This window comes from Panthera leo, chromosome A2, assembly GCF_018350215.1.
Source record: "Panthera leo isolate Ple1 chromosome A2, P.leo_Ple1_pat1.1, whole genome shotgun sequence".
Taxonomy (NCBI): Eukaryota; Metazoa; Chordata; class Mammalia; order Carnivora; family Felidae; genus Panthera; species Panthera leo.
The window spans coordinates 56,114,294-56,133,103 of NC_056680.1; the positions used below are offsets into that span (position 1 = coordinate 56,114,294).

At 53.1% G+C, this 18,810-nt stretch overlaps 1 long non-coding RNA gene across 3 annotated transcripts in view; it reads left to right on the plus strand.

Moving 5' to 3' along the window:
- The first annotated feature begins 2,278 nt into the window (after positions 1 to 2,278).
- The window catches only part of LOC122204486, a 92,728-nt gene continuing 76,196 nt past the window's right edge, over positions 2,279 to 18,810 (plus strand). For all 3 annotated transcript variants that reach the window (XR_006195689.1, XR_006195690.1, XR_006195691.1), the window contains exons 1-2: positions 2,279 to 2,435; positions 4,102 to 4,283. This is a non-coding gene — a long non-coding RNA (uncharacterized LOC122204486). The remainder of the gene's footprint in view (positions 2,436 to 4,101; positions 4,284 to 18,810) is intronic.

Sequence of the window (18,810 nt, forward strand, 5' to 3'; positions counted from 1 at the left end):
ACTGGCTGGGGAAGGGGCTCGGGACCCAGTTCTGGCCAATGAGGTATTAGAGGAAGTCTTTGGGGGCTTCTGTGAGAGATTCTCCTTCCTGAGTAGAGGTGGGCAGGGTTCAAGAAGGTGCCCCCTTGCTTCCGACTTGAGTGCTAACTGTGCAGATGTGACGGCCGGAGTGGAGGCAGCCACACGGCAACCGTGAACCAGTGACACCAATATTCTGTTAACGGTAGAACGGAGAGGCAGGCGGCACCTGGGTCACTGATGACATTGTGAGCCACCAGACCACCTCTGGACCTCCCATCTCTCACATCGTCATTAAACATTCAATGTTAGATGCCTTCAGAGTTTAAGCCACTCTTGGTAGGGTTTTCTGTCACTTCAGCCAAACACATCCAACTGATACAGCCTTCTAGTGTCGGTTAAAATTTCTCTGTTCTTAACTAGTTCCCCAGCAGACTTGGATCTCTGCCCCTGTCCCTGTACTCTACACCCATGAGCTACAGTGCTCTGTCTGTCTGGTTGGCCCATTCATGTTTGGTCTGTGAACACCTCTGGGACAAGCCTCTGCCTTTTCCTCTCTGGCCAACCTGAGCCTGCACGCAGTGGGCCTTCGGGTCACCCCAGGGACCTCACCACACCCTCTCCTCCCCCATCATGGCCAGAGCCTCGAGCCATCATGAAGCCTTCCAGTTCACTTTGACCCAAGCACTGCTTCCGGACCCCGAGGGCTTCGACAGCCTCTTCAGTGTAAAGCGTGAGGTCTTTTCTTTTTTTTTTTTAATTTTTTTTTAACGTTTATTTATTTTTCAGACAGAGAGAGACACAGCATGAACGGGGGAGGGGCAGAGAGAGAGGGAAACACAGAATAGGAAGCAGGCTCCAGGCTCTGAGCCATCAGCCCAGAGCCCGACGCGGGGCTCGAACCCGCGGACCGTGAGATCGTGACCTGAGCCGAAGTCGGACGCTTAACCGACTGAGCCACCCAGGCGCCCCGCGTGAGGTCTTTTCTAAATAGAGCTTTCCAGCTGTCAGCTCTTGCCTAGTGTGTCCCTTCAAGTGCTAAGCTGTTGATTTCTTGTCAGCTTGGCCTCTCCTGTGGCAGGCACGGGAGGCCACCGTGCACAGAAAGGAGTGCACGAGTGAGACATGGAAAGTGCAGTGATGGATACATCCCATTCCAAACCGAGTGAGACTCTTGGCATGTTCTGGAAAAGACCTCGGGTGTGCAAGTCGGGCGTCAGGTTCCCCAAGGCTCCAAGGAAAGAGATGTCCCCAGGCATGGTGGAGGGGTGAAGGCTCTTGGCCTCCCTTGTAGCAGTGCTCCCAATGCCGGCTGTGAATGGGGGACTGCCCTGTGGTCACATGAGCAGGACTCTGCCAAGGAAAGCAAGGGAAAGAGAGGGATTCTAGTCCTCGGGGAACTGGGAAGTTGTGTTAGTGCTGGGGAAAGAAGGTCCCTGCCTGCCTTCAGTGCACATTGCTTTTTTGAGTCTTGTAACAGGCACATGACAGTTACCAAGTCTCAGGCACCCACAGAATGCCAGGCGTGGGGCCGGGTGCCCTGACACACGGACAGGCCGTACCATGAGGCTTCTCAGGCTGCACACAGCAGAATCCGGGTGTGCAATCTGGGCTCCACACTTCCAAGCTATAGCCCTGTCACCTCCTTTCTCTGAGCCTCCGCCACGTCCTCTAAAATGGGGTCATCAGTTGCTACCTTAACAGGGTCGGTCCTATGAGGATTAATTTGGGTAATGTGACTGGCCCAGCCTATAGCAGGCCGCCAACAGATACAGTTTGAATCCATTTGGCTCTCCAGGTTAGACTGTGGAGTTTTGCACTGTTATCTCAAAGTCCCCCTTGAACCTAGCCTAAATCCATACTGTCACAATTCCAGGATGCTCCATTTAGACAACTTCAAGGAGCAATTGGAGTTGTTGTTGTTGTTGTTGTTGTTATTGTTGTTGTTTTTTGATAGCCACTGAGTGACAGAAAAACCAAAGAGGCCTAAACAAGCAATCAAACGAGGCAGGAGAGAATGATTTATGTACCTAAGAAGGCTAAGGGCAGACAGTTTTAGGCAAGGCCGTACCTGGGTGCTTGATGACATCAGTAGCAATCATCTTTCCCGACCTCTTGGCCTTGCTTACTTTCCTCTGTGCTGGTGTCATTCTCAGCTGGGCTTCTCCGTTAGGAAAGCAAGATGGCCCCCAACAGTCACCTTCAGCCTCCCAACAGAAAAAGAACTCCTCATTCCCTATGATTCCAGCCCTAAGGTCTGGACCCACTGGGACCTGACTGGCACATACCCAGTGCTGAGCCAATCACTGTGGCCAGGGAGGATGGCCAGATTGAGGTCGTGTGACCACCCTCCCTAAGGAAACTCCTGAGCCGTTCAACCTGATTTCCAGAGTGGAAGTGAACCTGAGAGAACAGAGGTTAGTGTCCAGTTGCTGCCCTCCTCTGCGCTTAATATCCTGGGTTGCACCTGCTCTTATCCTCTTCCCGCCACCCCACTGTCTTCGTGGCAGCACTTCTTCCCTTCCCCCACTGCTTTCTTCTGTACCATTTCACCCATACCAAAAAGGAACACGACTTCCTGTTTGAATTCAGGATCCAGGGCCCACGCCCAGCTTCAAGATTTGTTTTTTTGCGCCCCGGTATAATCGTTTATTCAGTCAACCAGTGTCCACTGAGTACCTACTATGTGCTCCCGTAAGTTTTCAGGGTCTAATTATTCTGGGTTTCTGGGGGCAAATCCCAGGAGCCTTCCAAGGAAATGAGTTTTGTCTGAGCAAGCATCTAGAGGCTAGCTTCCAGTCCCTCGGTGCCACCCACTGTGTGGCCCCGAGGGAAGTCTTTCCCCTCTCTGGGCTTGTGCTTTCTTATCTGCAAAATGAGGCACTGGGAAAGTTGAAATCCTGGAGCCCTCTCAGCTCTGACATCCTGTGTGGCTGGGTTTTAGAACAAGCCTCTCCAGCTGAGTCAGCCTGTAAGCACCATGGACAGTGACCACAACACTCCCTCTGCTGCCACAGGGAGATTCTGGTTTGCTGTCCCCGTGGGTGCGCTGAACTGAGTCCACAACCATACAGTTCTGTGTCTGAACCTTCCTCTTCTTGGCTATTGAGAACACCCAGGACAGAGGAGACCCCCGCGGCTTTCTGTGCCTGTGTGGACCCCAAGGCTCTAAATTCCTGTAAGGTGGCCTAATGGTGCTGCTACAGAAATTCTCTTTTGAGGTGTTTGTGAATCCCAAGCCCTCCCACCACTGAAAGTCAAGTCTGGAACTCTGAAAAGAAAGCATAGGGAGGGAGGCCACATGGAGGAGACGAGAGGATTCTATAGAGGTTGCTATATGTCCATGCAGCCCATCCTTCCTCTGCCTCCCTGTCCCTCCCTTCTTCTTCTCTCACCCACTCCCCTTTCTCTGTTATAGCCGAAATTGGTCATAGCCCCGTGGAAGAAGAAAGATGCCGGATGTGTCAGTAGGGAGGCGAGGGATCCTTTTGAGGCATGCCCAGTGGGAGGACTTTCTTTTTCTTCCGCTTGGGTCTAGTTTCTCTTCACTCTTTGGACACTTGGAGACATGAATTAATTCCCCTGGTCACTGTGTCACTCATTTGTCAGCTCACTCGGCTGCTCACCACATCCATGTGTTCCCATCTTTATTTAGCTCAGCCTTTTTTTTTTTTCAAGCAAGAAGGGAGATTTCTTAGGGGAACATAGAGAGCCCATGGACAAGTAGAGAATGGAGTAGCTGGTCCTCCCCAAAGATGGGAGCCAGCAACTGTTTAAGACATGAGAAGCCAAGCCTGCTGTACCTTTTTGCCATTCGGGGGTCACACATTCACTCACCTCTGCTCCTCTTTGTACATCACTAGACCCTGCCATCTTTTAAATCTCTTGGCTTCTCTCCATTTCCACTGCCATGACCCTAGTGTAAAGTACTTTTCTTTTTTTTTATTGCCTGGGGAAACTGAGGCAGCCTCCTGAATTTTCTCCCGAATCCCACCCTTGCCCATTTCCAGTCTGTGTCTCTCACTACAGCCAGAGGGATTTTTAGAAATGAACAGTTTATTCAACAGATTTCACTGATCCTAGGAAAGACGTCAAAATCATAAGCACGGTGTGGAACTGGATTACCACTCCCCCACATTCGGTGCCCTGTATCGAAGTGCCCTGCTCGGTTGGAGGATTATACAGCACGGCCCATGTTATCCTCAGGCATGGCAGAGGGGCTGCTGAACAGTGAAAACAGATGTGAGCACACGCGTTAAGAACCAGTGAGTAATTTACCACTTTTCTTTTCCTTTTTCCACGACAATGGCAATATTCCACATAGAGACTGCTCTGTCAACCTGAGTCCAGAGGGGAGAGGAGACGAAGGAGAGCCACATGTGCATGTAGTCTGAGACATAAAGAAACTTTATTGTAGGCCACTGAGATTTAGAGAATTGTGTGTTATGCAGCGTAACCCATCCTAACCTAACCGATACGCATAATCCATGAACTCTTGCCCATCGCCCCATTGCTTTGCTGAGGCACCACTGGCCTTTCGGTCCTTACTCAAGTTGCTCCCTCCCTCCTTACAACATTTGTCTGTGACTCTTTCTCTCCTGGGAAAGTTCTTCACTCCCATTGTTGGGCAGTTGACAGTTACTCACCAATGAGGTCTTGGCTTCACTGTGAAATACTCAGGAAAGGATTGCCTGGTCTCTGTTCAGAATACCTAGAATTTACCTTCTTTGTCATTAGAGCTCTTTCACTACACTCTAAGTTTGAGGAAAACAGAGCCCAGGGATTTAGATCATGCTTCTTTGAGGCCCTACTCCACCCCCCACCAATGTGCCCGGGCCCATGCTGAGGGGCTGGAGGTAACAGGGGTACATCAGCCCTGCGCCCTGCTCCCACAACCTGCCCCGTGACGGGGGAGATAGGTGTGCAAGCAGCAGCATTTGAACCCATTATGATCTTTCTAGCAGGAAATTAGTGTAAAGAGGCCAGTGAGAAGGCAAGGAAGAGGGGGAGTCAGAGATGGCTTTGAGGAGGATTTTGAGGTGTCCAGGTGGGGGCAGCTTCCTGGGAGAGTGGGCGTTGGGGGGATCTGATGGAGGGATTGTAGGGCAAGAAGTGGTGTCCAGAGTTTCCAGTACTTGAAAGAGGATGAACCCAGGAGAAGTTGGAACCAGAAGTAAATATCTGGCGTCTGTGTGTATTCCTGGGAACACAAGTGAGCGTTCCTGTTGGAGTGCCTTTGCAAGCTCATGGTGTTTGCTTCTTGGGGTCGAGGGATGGTGATAAAGATGACAGTGGGTTCCAAGCCCTTTCACACCGTGGATATCAGTGGCAGGCTCTGATCCGAGGGTGTGGTGGGTGTGTGTGGGCAGCTGTGTTCCCGGACACAGCAGCAGGAGAGACGTCTTTGTCTCCACTCTGCTCATTGGACACGTCTGGATGCCTTAAATTCCTGACTTTGTCTTCTAAGAAAACCCACCACGGTTCTTTCTAGTGAATCAAGGCTTCCTGTGTCCACAGCCCAGTAGTCATTTAAAACGTGTATCAGGTGAACAAAATGAAAGAGAGACGAATCGCTGAAGCATCACGTCCCTGGGTATGATGTCTCTCCACATGATCTTGTTATTACAAGAATCCGCAGGGACACGGATGAAACCAGATGCTCCATGATTAGGGGCTGTGGTCACTCAGCAGGCCCCTGCTCTGGGGAAATGAGGTGTTTCCTGGGGTTTGAGGGCCCTGATGGGACATGACAGAAAAGCTTCTCAGCCTCCCAGAAGGTTGGAGGGTGGGCAGTGATGCTGGAGAAGTCACCCCCCTCTGTGGCCCTTGAGTTTCTCGCTGTTGGAATAGGGAGGGAGGTACCATTCCCCGACTGCCAACCCCACTGGCTGTGCGGCTTAGGCAGTAGGTGGACAGTTCTCGGAGAAGCCCATTGATTCCAAGGAATTGTGGCTGTTTGATGGTATTGTTTTCACGCGGGTTGTGAGGTGGACCCTGCTGGGCTCCCCATACTGGAGGGGACAGACACCCACAGAACTGGACCAGACCCAGCACACAAACTCTCCTCGGAAAAGCTGACCTCTGTGTGGTGGTTGTCTAGAGGAGGGACGTCAGCGCTCCCTAGGGGGTGGGGGTGGGAGGTAGATGGAATAGGACAACCAAGGAGGAGTCTTGTGAGCTGGGACCATAAGGGGAGGAAGAGGGGACAGGCGGGGGCGGGGGGGGGGGAAGGTAGGGAGGGGAGCACAGGAGCAAAGGCCTGCAGGCCCAGGCAGGCCTAGGCGGTGGTGCAAGGAATGTCATCCTCCTGCCTCAGAGAGCTGGTTGAATCTGGCACAACGGGGCCGCTTCCACGGCTCTCTGGGCTAAGGGTGATGCTGAGCTCCTGCCTGGCCCTCTGCCCGTCTTGCCGTTTTCAGGTCCAGCAGAGCTCACCCGCAGAGGGTAGACATGAGCCTGCCCACCCGATGGATGGGAGCATGGGCTCTGGTCAGATGATGGGGGGGGGTGGCAGGGCCCCCCCCGCGGCGGACCGGAGGCCACAGGCGTGGGCAGTGTAGAAGCTGAGGCTGCACACTGCCAGGGTCCGGCTAGGGTCAGTTCCAAAGCCAGTCGGCTCCTCCCTAGGGCCCCTGCCTCTCAGTCTAGCTAGTGCCTGCTGGTGTGAGGCTTCAGAACCTTCCAGGCCACAGCTGGAGGGACCCTCTCGAGATCAGCACGTAGGTATCACTTAGTGTGCCCTCTCAGACTGGCATCCCTGGCAGCCTGCAGGGCCCAGCTGCGGAGCCCAACGCTGCGTGTCTGTGCTCCATGTGAAACAGTGCTGCAATCCATGAGTAGTGTCCGCAGCGGGTGAGGAAGGGGAGACCTGGGTTATGCACGCCAGCCATTTGCCACTCCTGGTACACCCCCTTATTTTGCATATGGAGAAACTGAGGCCCAGAGGGAAGAATGCCCTCGTCCAATTGCCTGTCCTTTCACTTCCCGCTCTGGCCTCTCGACGGAACTCTTGGTACCCCCGTGACACCACGTGAAAACAGTCAACTATGTGTGTGACAAGGAAATCATACTGGATGTGTCTGGACCCACACCATGTTTCTCTTCTTGCTTTTCTCCTTTGCCTCTGTTCTGTTTTAATACTTGGTGTGTTTCGTGCATTATGAAGGATGGTGGGACAATGAACATCCGTGGGCCCGCAGCTCAACTCCAGAACTAGAACATTCCCAGTCACTTCCATCTTCTCCTTGCCTGGAGGTCACCCCTCTCTGCAATTTGGTGTTTGTTTGTTTGCCATTCTCTTGCTCACAGGCCGACTGAATAAGCCTAAACATTAGATTGCTTCTTTGTTCTCAAGCTCTAAAAACTTGCTCTCTGTATGTAGATCTCTAAAATTTGCATTTTTGTACTCAACATTTCCCTGTCTCTACGCTTGAGCTGTGCTGCTGTGTAGCTGGAGTTCGCTGTCACCAGTGTGGAAAGAAAATGTGTGACTGTGCTACAATTTCTTTTTGCATTGCTCTGTCAATGAGTATCTGGGTCATTTCCTTTCTCCCCCTCCTCTTGCTAACAGTGCTGCGACGAACTCTTCTCGGGTGTGCCTTGTGTGACTCCTGGGAGTGGATTTGCAGGGTTCTAAGGTATGGGACTGGTCAACCTAACAAGAAAAGGCCAAAGTGGTTTTCAGTGTGGCCAGACCAGGTTTCACGCTCATCAACCGTGGGTGCCAGCTGATCTACATCCTCTCAGACCCTCGGTGCTGTCAGATGTCACGTGTCTTCCTCACTGTGAGCCTGATGGATGTGAAATCTCTCACGGGGACCTTACCTTGCACTTCCCTGCATCCTCGTGACATCGGGCAGCTTTTCCCGTGTTCATCTGTGCACTCCGTTTCCTCCTCTACAACATGCCTGCTGTGGTCTTTTTGCTCATTGCCTCTCTTCTTCTTGTGGATTTGTAGGACTTCTTTATGTATTCTGGATACTGATCCTTTGCTAGTTGTACATATGCCAGAGGTCTTCTGCTTTTAGTGATTTGTCTTTTCACCCGTCATTTGGTGAAAGGAAATTTACACTTTACTGCAGTCAAACCTATCGATTTTTTTTTATGCTTACCGAGCTTTTAACACCTTGTTAAAGAAATTGTTCCCAACCCCAAGTTTGGAAAGATATTCCCCCAAAATATCCCCCTCTTCAACTTCTCTCTTTCAAATATAGATTTTTAATGTGTCTGGAATTGGTTCCGATGTCCCAGCACCGTTTACTAATTGGGCCACCTTTCTCCAGTCACATGTCAAGAAGCCTTTTTAAAACTCCTAAGTATTGAGCTCTTCAGATCTCTGATCATTTCTAGCACACCTGCAGTCATTCATGCCTGCTGTCTGCGTGTTCTCCCCTCTCCCTCTTTTTACCATTGCGATCCCTGGTACGTGCAGGTGCCCCAGGAGGCCCTGTGTAGCCATGTATGGATTTTTTTTCTATGTTTCTTTCTTTATCGTTTTTTGAGAAGGAGAGAGAGAGTGGGGAAGGGGCAAGGACAGAGAAAATCCTAAGCAGGCTCCATGCTATCGGCGCAGAGCCCGATGTGGGGCTCGGTCCCCTGACTGTGAGATCGTGACCTGGGCTGACAGCAAGAGTCAGACGCTTAACCAACGGAGTCACCCAGGCGCCCCATCCATGGATGTTTTTGTGAGGATGAGGAAACAGGAGCACAGAGGAGGGTTGAGTTTGTAATGGCCACACAACGACCGTGTTGGGTGACCCCAACGTGGAGTCTGTCTCCAATTCTCTGAAGGCGGGTTCTGTGTTCCTTCGTCTTGGTGTCTGGCTGTGCACAGTAGGGCTGGTGGGTTGGGACCCAGGACCCTGGGGCTGTCGGTGGAGGGATCAGACATGACAGCCTGCCTTTCCATTTCCGTCCCATGGGCTCCCCTGAGCTGGTGTGAAAGCCATTTGGGCACATTGTTCCTGGGGGCCTGAAAACCTCCTGCCACCTCTGCTTCTCACCCCTGCCTCATCCCTCCTGCTGTCCTTTTGATGATGAAGCAGCTGAGCTTTAACTCCTGCCTCTCACTCCCAAACCGGCTCCTTGCCCGGTAAGGGAAGGGAGAGCCCTGGGAGCAGTACCCCAGCACCCTCAAACCTGGAACAGAGTCGAATCCTTGCCGGGAAGGCTCCACCCTCGGTCTGAGTGATGCAGAGTCATGGCCTCTGATGATGTGGATGACAACTCACTTCTGCAGCATTTGTGATGTGCCGGGGCCTGGTCTGAGCATTCCGTGGGGTCCTCGCCACCCTGTGAGGAGACACTGTTTTTACACTCATCTTATAGATGCGGAAGCTGAGGCTCAGAGCCCTTATGAGGCTTGCCTGGGGTCACTCAGCAGGTCAGTGATGGAGCGAGCTGCGATTTGATCCCAGGCGGTCTGGCTCCAGACTCCACGCTCTTTACCACGAGACTGCATGGTCCCTTTGGACCCCGACCAGGCCCTAGCTCTCCCTCCTGGTGACTGGTCCAGGACCCGGGGATGGGTCTGCCATGGGGCCCCTCACAGAGTGCAGAAGAGCTTTGTCCCTGAACCCTGGATCCATGGTGGGTCTGGGCCTGCCCTGGGCCTCCTTGGCCCTGGAGGGTGCCCTCCCCAGCTTCCGAGGCTGAGCCAGGCCAGCCGGCGTTGCTCCTGTTTGCGGCCGGGGAGTCCCAGCTCCAGTTAGAGACTTCTCTCCTTTGTAGGCTCTAGAAACTCTGAGAAGGGCCCTAAATGGTGGGCCCTCGATTAAGGGGTTTCAGAAGGCAGGAGCCCCAGGGACACCTTGCTTTGTGAAGCCTCTTGTGTTCCAGGGAACTGCTCTCTGTGGCCACCTCAAGACGAGGTGTTTTTGACAAACATGTGTCGCCTGCATGACACTTGTAAGCAGTTATGCCATGGCCATAAATCTGGGCTTGTGCTGCCGAGTGCGATACCGGCTCCTACATGTGGCTGAAGCACTGCCAACAGTGTCTCTGCTGGTTTGCCTGGCAGTCGGGGGTGCCAGGCTGCTTCAGGACACATCGGCTCCCAGTCAGTGGCTGTGTGCTATGAAGGTCCCAACGCCAACGTCTTTCTCAGCATCCCACCTTCCCTTCCTAACCTTCGCTGGCTCCCTCTGGATGTCTCACAATGTGGACACTTTTGCACCCAGTCATGCTAATTGCTCTGAAAAGAAATAAAGCGGGAGGAGTGTGCAGGGAGTGACGCAGGCCATTTGGTAAGAATGATCTGTGATCTCCGGTTTGTTTAACAAAGCCTACTGGGTCAGAGCCTGAAGGAAATGGGGGGGAGCCGTGCGGGTATCCGGGAAGAGCATGCTAGTCAGGAGAGCTGCACATGCAAAGGCGCGGAGGTCAGGTTGGGTCTTATGGGTTGGAGGCAGGTGTGTCTGGAGTGCAGTGAGAGGCGTAAAGCTGGGAGCAGGGTGGGAATAGGGAGCATGGTGTGGGATGGTGAGGCATTTGGGTTTCACCTGGAGTGTCATGGAAAGCGGCTGGAAGGCCCTGGGTAGGTCCAGGAAACCATAGAGGAGGCCAGATGGCTTAGGCGCAGCCACTCCCGGGGCCGACTATACGTTGGTCGTAACTGTGCTGACTGTAGATCCCAGCTGTAGAGCAGAACCCAGGTAACAGCAAACCTGAGGGCCAGGTGAAGGTCCCGAGGCCAGCCAGTCCATCTACCTGCAGCCAGGCCTCTGCCTATAAATCCTGCAGCCTGTGCATCCTGCCCAGAATGCTGGGATGCCTGGATCAGTTAGTTGCTGCTGCGGAATAACCACCCTGAAATGTAGCAGCTTGCACCAACTGTTGACTTAGCTGAGCAGCTAGCTGGTCGGGCAGGTCTTCCGGGCTCCCTCAAGCCTGTGTGGTCGATGGCAGGGGTCGGCTGATTGCTGCCTGGCTGTTGGCCGGGCCGACTAGGGGTGGTGGTGAGTAGGCTACATGTGTCCCATTCTTCCAGGAGGCCGTCTGGGCTTCTGCACATGGTGGTGCCAGGGTCCCGAGAGGGTGGGCACGCAAGGCCACGAGGCTCTTTGAGGCCTACGCCTGAAATTGGCACGGCATCATTTCCACCACATTCTGTCGGCCAGAGCAAGTCACGGAGCCAGCGCAGATTCAAAGCGGGGGGATCTAGACCCCACCCCTGATGGGAAGAGCTGCCCCATCACAGTGCAAAGGGTAGGGAGACAGGGGGGTGGAGGAACAGAGCTGTTTAGGGGTCAACCGCAGTGTCCCGTGTTCTGGAGAGAGGAGCAAGGCAGGAGCCAGGGCCCCAGAACAGTCAGCCATGGCTGTGTCTCTGTCGCCCTGAAGAAACCAGACCCCCAACAATCCAGGACTAGGCAGAGGAAGCTCGGACCATTTGTTACTTTGTCACCAAATGCCACCTAGCCAGTAGCGGTAGACTCAACAGTCCCCATGGAGGTGTCTTTCTCTGGGATGCTTACACCCAAGGACTGCAGAGGTCATATGGAACATCGCACACCTTTGGCACCACCTCTTCCAGGAAGCCCTCCAGGCTTCTTCTGGGCTCTCCCAGGCTCACCCCCCACCCCCCATCACAGAAGACAGTGTATTTGTGTCCCTCATTGGTGCATGTGTGTGTCAGCCTCCTGAGTCAGAAAGGCCAAGGCCTGAGGACGGGGCTGTGTCTCACTCACCCCGAATCCCTACTCCTAGCTGGGAGTGTGCACTGAGGATGAGGCTGGCAAGGTATGGGTATACTGGGGACCTGCATTCAGTGCTGACTCACAGTTGATGTCTGCAAGGGAAGGGGAGGGTCACTGTACCTGGTAGCAGGCCCCAGATGAGGTCGGCCTGGAGCGGGGACGGGGGTGCTGGGAACGGATGCTGGATGCAGGCGGCAGCCAGAGCTCAGCGGAGCAAGGGCAGAGACCACAGTCCTCTTGCAGACACAAATGGGTCTCGAGCTCTGGGCGCCAGCACCAAGGCAGGAAGGCAGCCCACAGGAGAGCATGCAGAGAAGCCACTCCGGGTGTTCAAGGCCAGCACTGGGCAGATGGAAAGGCAGGCAGGGCCTGCCACCGCCGAGGAAAAAAGAAACATCAGCCACGTTGGACTAGAGTCAGCTTTCGTTTACTGGAGTTTCCCTTGCCTGAGATCCACTGTACCCAAAATCAATATTATTAGCATTAAAAAAGAGAAACAAGCCAACTAGGATGTAGCAACCCCGAATGCACTGTGGTTTTGGTGCCATCACAGCACAGGAGAAAAATCTTCATCACCTTCTCATGCATACCAGAGACCAGGGAGGGAAGAATGGAGGCGGTGGGGGCCGGGGGGGGGGGGGGCGGGGAGCCGTCTTCACGAGGCCTCCAGGAGTGCCTCCCTGGGGCTCATGGTGAGTTAAGCCAGCCAGGCCTGCTAGTGTGCCAGCTCGTCCTGCCCACCTGGCGTCAGCACCATTGCCCCGGGCTGGGCCGGGCAGTCTCCCTTGGGGAGAGAGCTTGAAGCTTTTGCAGTTTGTAGTGGTCTGTTGTATTTAGAAACCCGAGCATCCCAGAGTCATAAATTACCTTGAACTAGTTTGCTAACCCTTGTGACTCGGTACAGCGCCTTTTCAGAAGCGGCCAGTTATGTAACGGACTGAGTGAGGCATGGCCCGGTCCCCTCAGTGAGGCAGGGTGTGCCAGGCCTGGCGTGGGTGGTAGCCACCCAGGACCACGGGGACAATGCAGGGAGGTGCCGCAGGTCTGTGCACGGCATTTCTGTGGAAATGCACTCCCGGAAGGGAGAAGGGTCTGCGAGTCCACGAAGTGGGATTCTCACTCCCAGCACGTGGTCGTGAGATCTGTACCACATGGAAGAGGCAGAGCGCACCGTGTAGTTGAGCATCTCCTGTTACATCCCTGCTAGAGGATCAGCTCCTGCTTGCACCTTTCCGGGGATGGGGGCTCATCACTGCCTGAGACATTTCACACTGACAGGAAGTTAGCTTCCCGCAAATTCCAGCTCCATCATCTGGGTACATGTTCTGAATCCATGCTTGCAACAGCCTGGACAGAGTGGGAGGCCGTTGCAAGGCTGCTGGCCAGCTACGACGGCTCTCCCAGCCTTTCCTCCATTGCCACAGCCCTCTGGTCACAACAGGTGCTAAAGGGCCCATCTGGTTAGACATTACGAGTGTTACCCCTGCACTGCAAGTTCATTGGCCGCAGCAATGTTGACATCGAGAGAAACACGTGTCATTTTCTTATCTCTAAAAAGAGCTCCAACCCCCTCCCCGTTTTTGTATTCAGAGAGCAGAGGGGTGACCCACACTTTCTGGGGTCATGGGGAGGAGATTCAGGTGTGAAGGGAGCATCTGCTTGTAATGTGGGATCCAGTTCCAGGATCCCCTGGCGTTCCTTGAAATTTGCTGGAGAAACAAAACCCATTTGATGTTCAAACCCAGGCTTCCAACAGAATGGGACAGCTGAAACACCCCAAAAATGGACAAACCACATGAAACAGGTTTTGAAGACACTAAATGAACATCAGGCAACAAAGGACAGTGATCCCTGAGAGGAGGGAAGTGATCTTTGTGGTGCTCTGAGCATCTTCCTTGAGAAGAGGTCATGACCCAACTTGGCAGGTGGTGTGCGTGTGTGTGTGTGTGTGTAGTAAGGGAGGGGAGGACAGAGCCTGGAGTCCTCCCTGAGTTAAGAGGTGGAGCTGAGTGTCTGGAAAGACCAAAGCAGCTAGAGCTCACCACAAGTATCAAAGAGGACTGCACGGCATGAAGGGAGTACTCAGGACATCTGCAGAGTTTCTCCCTTGGGTATTCAGTGGAGTGCTGGCTAGAACATGTGTGAGAGAAACTGGGAAATTAACTATCCAAAAGAAGTCGGAGGTAGCAAGTGTCTGCTCTTACCAGCCAGACTAGAAAACCTCATGATGCCTGGGACGTTGGCAAAGTATTCTGAACAGACTTGCCCCAGTAGTAGGAAAGGATTAGCCCTAAACCAAGCACTGCTGAATTTGACAACCTTAAAAACAAGACACTTAGGATCAAGTTATTTCCACATAACTTACCATGTCCCAGAACAAAGCTCAAGGTGGTTTAGAGGAATACAAAAATATCCAGCAGGGCGAAATTCACAATGTCTGACGTCCAGTGAAAAGTTTTATGGCATGAAAACAGGCAAGAAAATATGACCCATATGAGAAGAAAAATTAATCAAACTGGCCCAAAATAAACACTGAAGCTAGAATTAGCAGAAAAGGCCATTAAAATAGTTATTATAACTGCATTCCATATGTTCAACAGGTTGTGTATAAACATGCAAGATTTTTTTTAAACTTGTAAAGATTAAACTCTAATGCAGTCACAAAAAATATTCAAATAATAAAAAAAAAGGGTTAGGAAAAGAAGAAAAATAGAACAAGGAACCAATGAGATAGAAAGAAAACAAACAGATATGTCTAATCATTTCAGTATTCATATTAAATGTAAATGGCCTAAATACACTAATTAAAAGGCAGTGATTGTCAGATATGGTGGGTTTTTTTTTTTTAATGTTTATTTGTTTTTGAGAGAGAGAGAGAGAAAGCAAGCAGGGGAGGGGTAGAAAGAGGGAGACACAGAATCCAAAGCAGGCTCCAGGCTCTGAGCTGTCAGCACAGAGCCCAACACAGGGCTGGAACCCACAAACTGTGAGATCATGACTTGAGCTGAAGTCCGGCGCTTAATTGACCAAGCCACCCAGGCACCCCAGATTAGATGTTTTTAAAAAGCAAGAACTATGTACTACCTACAAGAAATACCTTAAATATAAAGATGAAAATATGTTAAAAGTAAAAGGATGGAAAACAGATGTAATAAACCAGGGGCCACCAGAAGGAAGCAGGGCTCATCACTGAGCCAGAGAAGCCTAGGGGAGCCAGGAGCTCCCATGGGAGGTGCACCTGAGAGCTCCTCTACTCATGAGTCAGGGGTGGGGTCACTGCCCATGACATTTGTCAGTTATGCCACCAATGGCAGTCCTACTGGTGCCCTTTCTTAAGTTCTGTGTGTGAGCCCTGTCTACCTCTTAACAGTCTGGGCATCTCCGGTTTGCACAATTGCAATCCACCGTGGCTGTGAGGGGAGGGAGGATGGGAGGTGCCACTAATAGCCCCACTTTACAGAGGAGCCACTGCTCACCACCTGTCAGAGTCCTGTGGGTCTTTATTGAGATCCATAGACTATTCTGGCAGAGCAGGGCCTCAGAAATCATTGAATATGAGCCCCCCCTATAGGCAGAGAAACTGAGGTTCAGGAGTTGAGCACAACTTCCAATGATTAACATTCTGGAGTCCTTGACTTCCCCGCTTTAGGGGCACAGTTTGGTGAGCTCATCAAGACCCCTGAGAAGCTGCCCTCCCCCAGCAGTCACAGCTTACCAAAGCAGCCAGGATGACCTGATCTATAAATGGGGTCCTGACGATCCGCTATCACCACCCTTCCCCTACCCCCACAGGCTGCTCATCCTCACAGCCTTGCAAAGGGGCCATGCACCCTAATGTGAGCCTCCTCAGGGCACAAAAGGGTTGCCAGACTGAGGATTGGAGGGAACCCACACTAAGCAGCTGGATTGGCCTGAATGGGCAGCATCTCTTGGGCTGCTCTTGTCCAAAAGCTGCCATACCCCGATACAGACAGAAGTGAGCATGCCTGTGTTCCAGCAAAACTTGACTTACAAAAGCAGGCAGCAAGCCAAATTTGGCTCAAGACCCATAGTTGGTCAGCCTTTGTTCTACATATAGCAAGTCCCATGATAACCCAGATTCATCAGCCTGACTCCAGGCCAAGCGGCAGACCTGCTACGGGCCCAGGGCAGAGTAGGGTACTGGGTGGCGCAGAACTGGGCCTGGGTTCCATGTTCCGCCACGCACTATAATCCTAGCAACTTGCTTGACGTCTCTGGGCCTCACTGTCCACACCTGAAGGCTGGATCCGGGGTGCAAACTCAGAGCTGCTGGGGTCACACTACCATGTAACAGAGAAAGGCTGGCTGGTGGGGAGACTTGGGCCCATCTAAGGACTCAGCTGGCTTCTCCATTGCCGTCAGTCATCGCTGATAGGGACACTGGCCCCCAACATTTCAGAAGTCACAGGCCACATTTAGATGTGAACCCTCGTGGTTGTATGCTGGCCACTGACTCAGACCAGCCTGACTTGTGTGGGGCCGACCACACCCACAAGCCGTGTCCCTTTGCGACCCCTCAGCTCAGGGCTTGTCTGCTTTTACTAGGGGACAGAGAAGACTGACTTTCCCAACAGACGTTGTCTTCAGGTTTGAAATGAGTTGCAGGGGCTGGGGGGGGGGGGGAGGGCGCAAACATTAGATATAGACTCCCTTGCCTCACCCATGCGCCTGTGTTCATTTCCACCTGGTAATAACCTTCCAAGGCCTTCCATGTTGAGCTCACATATCTCAGACTTAGCCTGTGCAAAACCTTCTTGGCTGGGTTTTTCTTAATCATTTGCTCAGTGGGTGTATTATTTGACATGTAATTGTCTTTCTGGGAGATTAACTTTCAGGGCCCTGAATGGTCTTTATTAAAATAAAGAGAGCGCTAAATTCTAGCCCTGTCCCATGGGGCATGCAGGGGACCCAGCACACCTCATACTGGACGCCCGCATGAAGACGTTCCTCTCTGTGGGACAGGGTCACCAGCCTGCACGTTCTCCAAGCCCTCCTCCTTCATTATCAGACTGACGCAGAAGGAGCTCGTGGTGGATCCGAGGAGTTGGGACCCTGCTGCCCCCTGGAGGGCCCAGAGCCTGGTGTCGTGGTGAGGAGGATGTGGATTCGCGTCCTAACCTATCCAGTAACGAGGCCATGTGACCTCGGCAAGGTCCACCACTCTCTGAGCTCCAGGGTCCTGGGCAGCAAAGTGAAGCCGCTGGTGGGGACCTAGTGGAAATACTCTTCCTGGGAGTCTGTGCTGAGCTCCAGCTTTGAGAGCACTGGTTATCCTGCAGGGCACAGTTAGCGGTCTGCGACCCACATGCTGCCTTACCCCTGTGTGTCTCCTGAGTGTGCAGCTCTGTTCAGCTCCTGGTTCCCCTCCCCAGCCCCTCTGTGCATTCATTCGTTGTTTCTTTCCTTCCTTCCTTCTCACACTCAGTCCATTCTCCACTGGACAGCCAGAGGGATCCTGATAAAAGCTAGGTCAGTGCCATCCCCTCAGCCCCCTACCATGGCTCCCTCCTCATGCACAGTCAGAAACAGTGTCCTCCCCATAATCCTCATAGTCCTGATCATCTGCCCCATCATCCTTCTGCCCTCATCTCTTCCTGCGGTCACTGGCTGGGTTCCAGGCACACTCCTGCCCCAGGGCCTTTGCACTGGCAATGCCTTCTGCCTGGCTCACTCTTCCCCCCCGGACACCTGCGTGGCTCCCTCACCATCAAGTCTTTACATGGTTTCATCTCCTAGGGGCCTTCCCTGACCAGCCTGTTTGTACTTGCAACATTAACCCCTTCCCCTGAGAGGGTATTTCTATCCACAGTGCACGTCACCGTGTGCCAGATTTGGTTTACTGTCATCCCCCTCACTGGAAAGCGGACATCCTGCAGGCAGCCCTGACCCAGGGCAGGTGCTAGGAGCTCTTGCCTGCCTCTGGCAGACCTGGATTATTTCCACCCAGCCTTGAGGGATGTGGTCTTTAGTTTGGATGGAAGGCCCATTTCAGTCTCCTGCTGCCTTAGCAGTGCCCTGAGCCCGGGGTAAGTTCTGGAGGGCTGCACAACGCCCAGCTCACCCGGCAGCCCCTGGTCTGTTCCCTCCATTGTCAGAGCCAGGAATTCCGCAGCCTGGCCCAGTGCCCAGCCCCTGCGATGCTCCGCTGATTCAGCGGAGGGGAGCACCTACTTCCTGTGGGACAGGGACTCCTAGCCCCGTTCTTTCCCTTTTGCTCTTTGTAGATCGCACAGCCCCAAACCAGGCCCCAAGCCTATCATCCTCCAGAGATAAAAACAGCCGGTTTGTGCCTCCCTGGCCACCCCTGCTTGTCCACTCAGGACTGGCCTTGGCCCTGTTGTGCCCTGGCTGCCCAGGACCTTGACAGGTGGCATCTCAGAGCACATCAGCTTACGGGTACACAGCTCTGTGTAGGGCCTTGGTCCCTGGGGCAGTGAGCACCTTATCCCTACAGGTGCCAGGAGGGTCCCTGCAGAGTGGGGTGGTTCATTCAAGTCGTGTCATGCGTCCATATGTCTGTCTATCCTTTCAGTAAATAGTCACCAAGCAGCTGTTCTCTGCCTGGCCCTGCTGTGTATGCTGGGAACAGGATGAAGCCCTGTCCCGATGGGGCTGGCCTCCCCTCTCCAAGCCTTAGGGCCCTCCTGTGTCAAATAATAATAACATTGGCTTCCCAGGAGGCTGTGAGGAGTACATGAGACAGATATAGAACAGCATCAACAAATGTTTTCTGTCAAGGGCCAGACAGGAAATATTTTAGGCTCTGTGGGCCATACAGTCTGTCATCACCACTCAATTCTGCGGATGCCCCAGCCATAGACGACATGTCAACGGTGGGTGTGGCTGCGTTCCAGTGAGACCTTAGGAAAACAGCCGGTGGGCCAGTTATGGCCTGGGGGCCGTTGCCTGCTGGCCTCTGGTGCAGAGTGTCTGGGATGGGCGCAGAAGGCACAGCTGCTGCTCTAATCATGGCTGCTGATGAGGGTGGTGATGCTGTCCTCCTCTGGGACCCAGGACTACAGGAAAGTTGCGGTCTGGGGTTGCACAGTGCTGGGGGCAAAGCAGGCACGAGGTG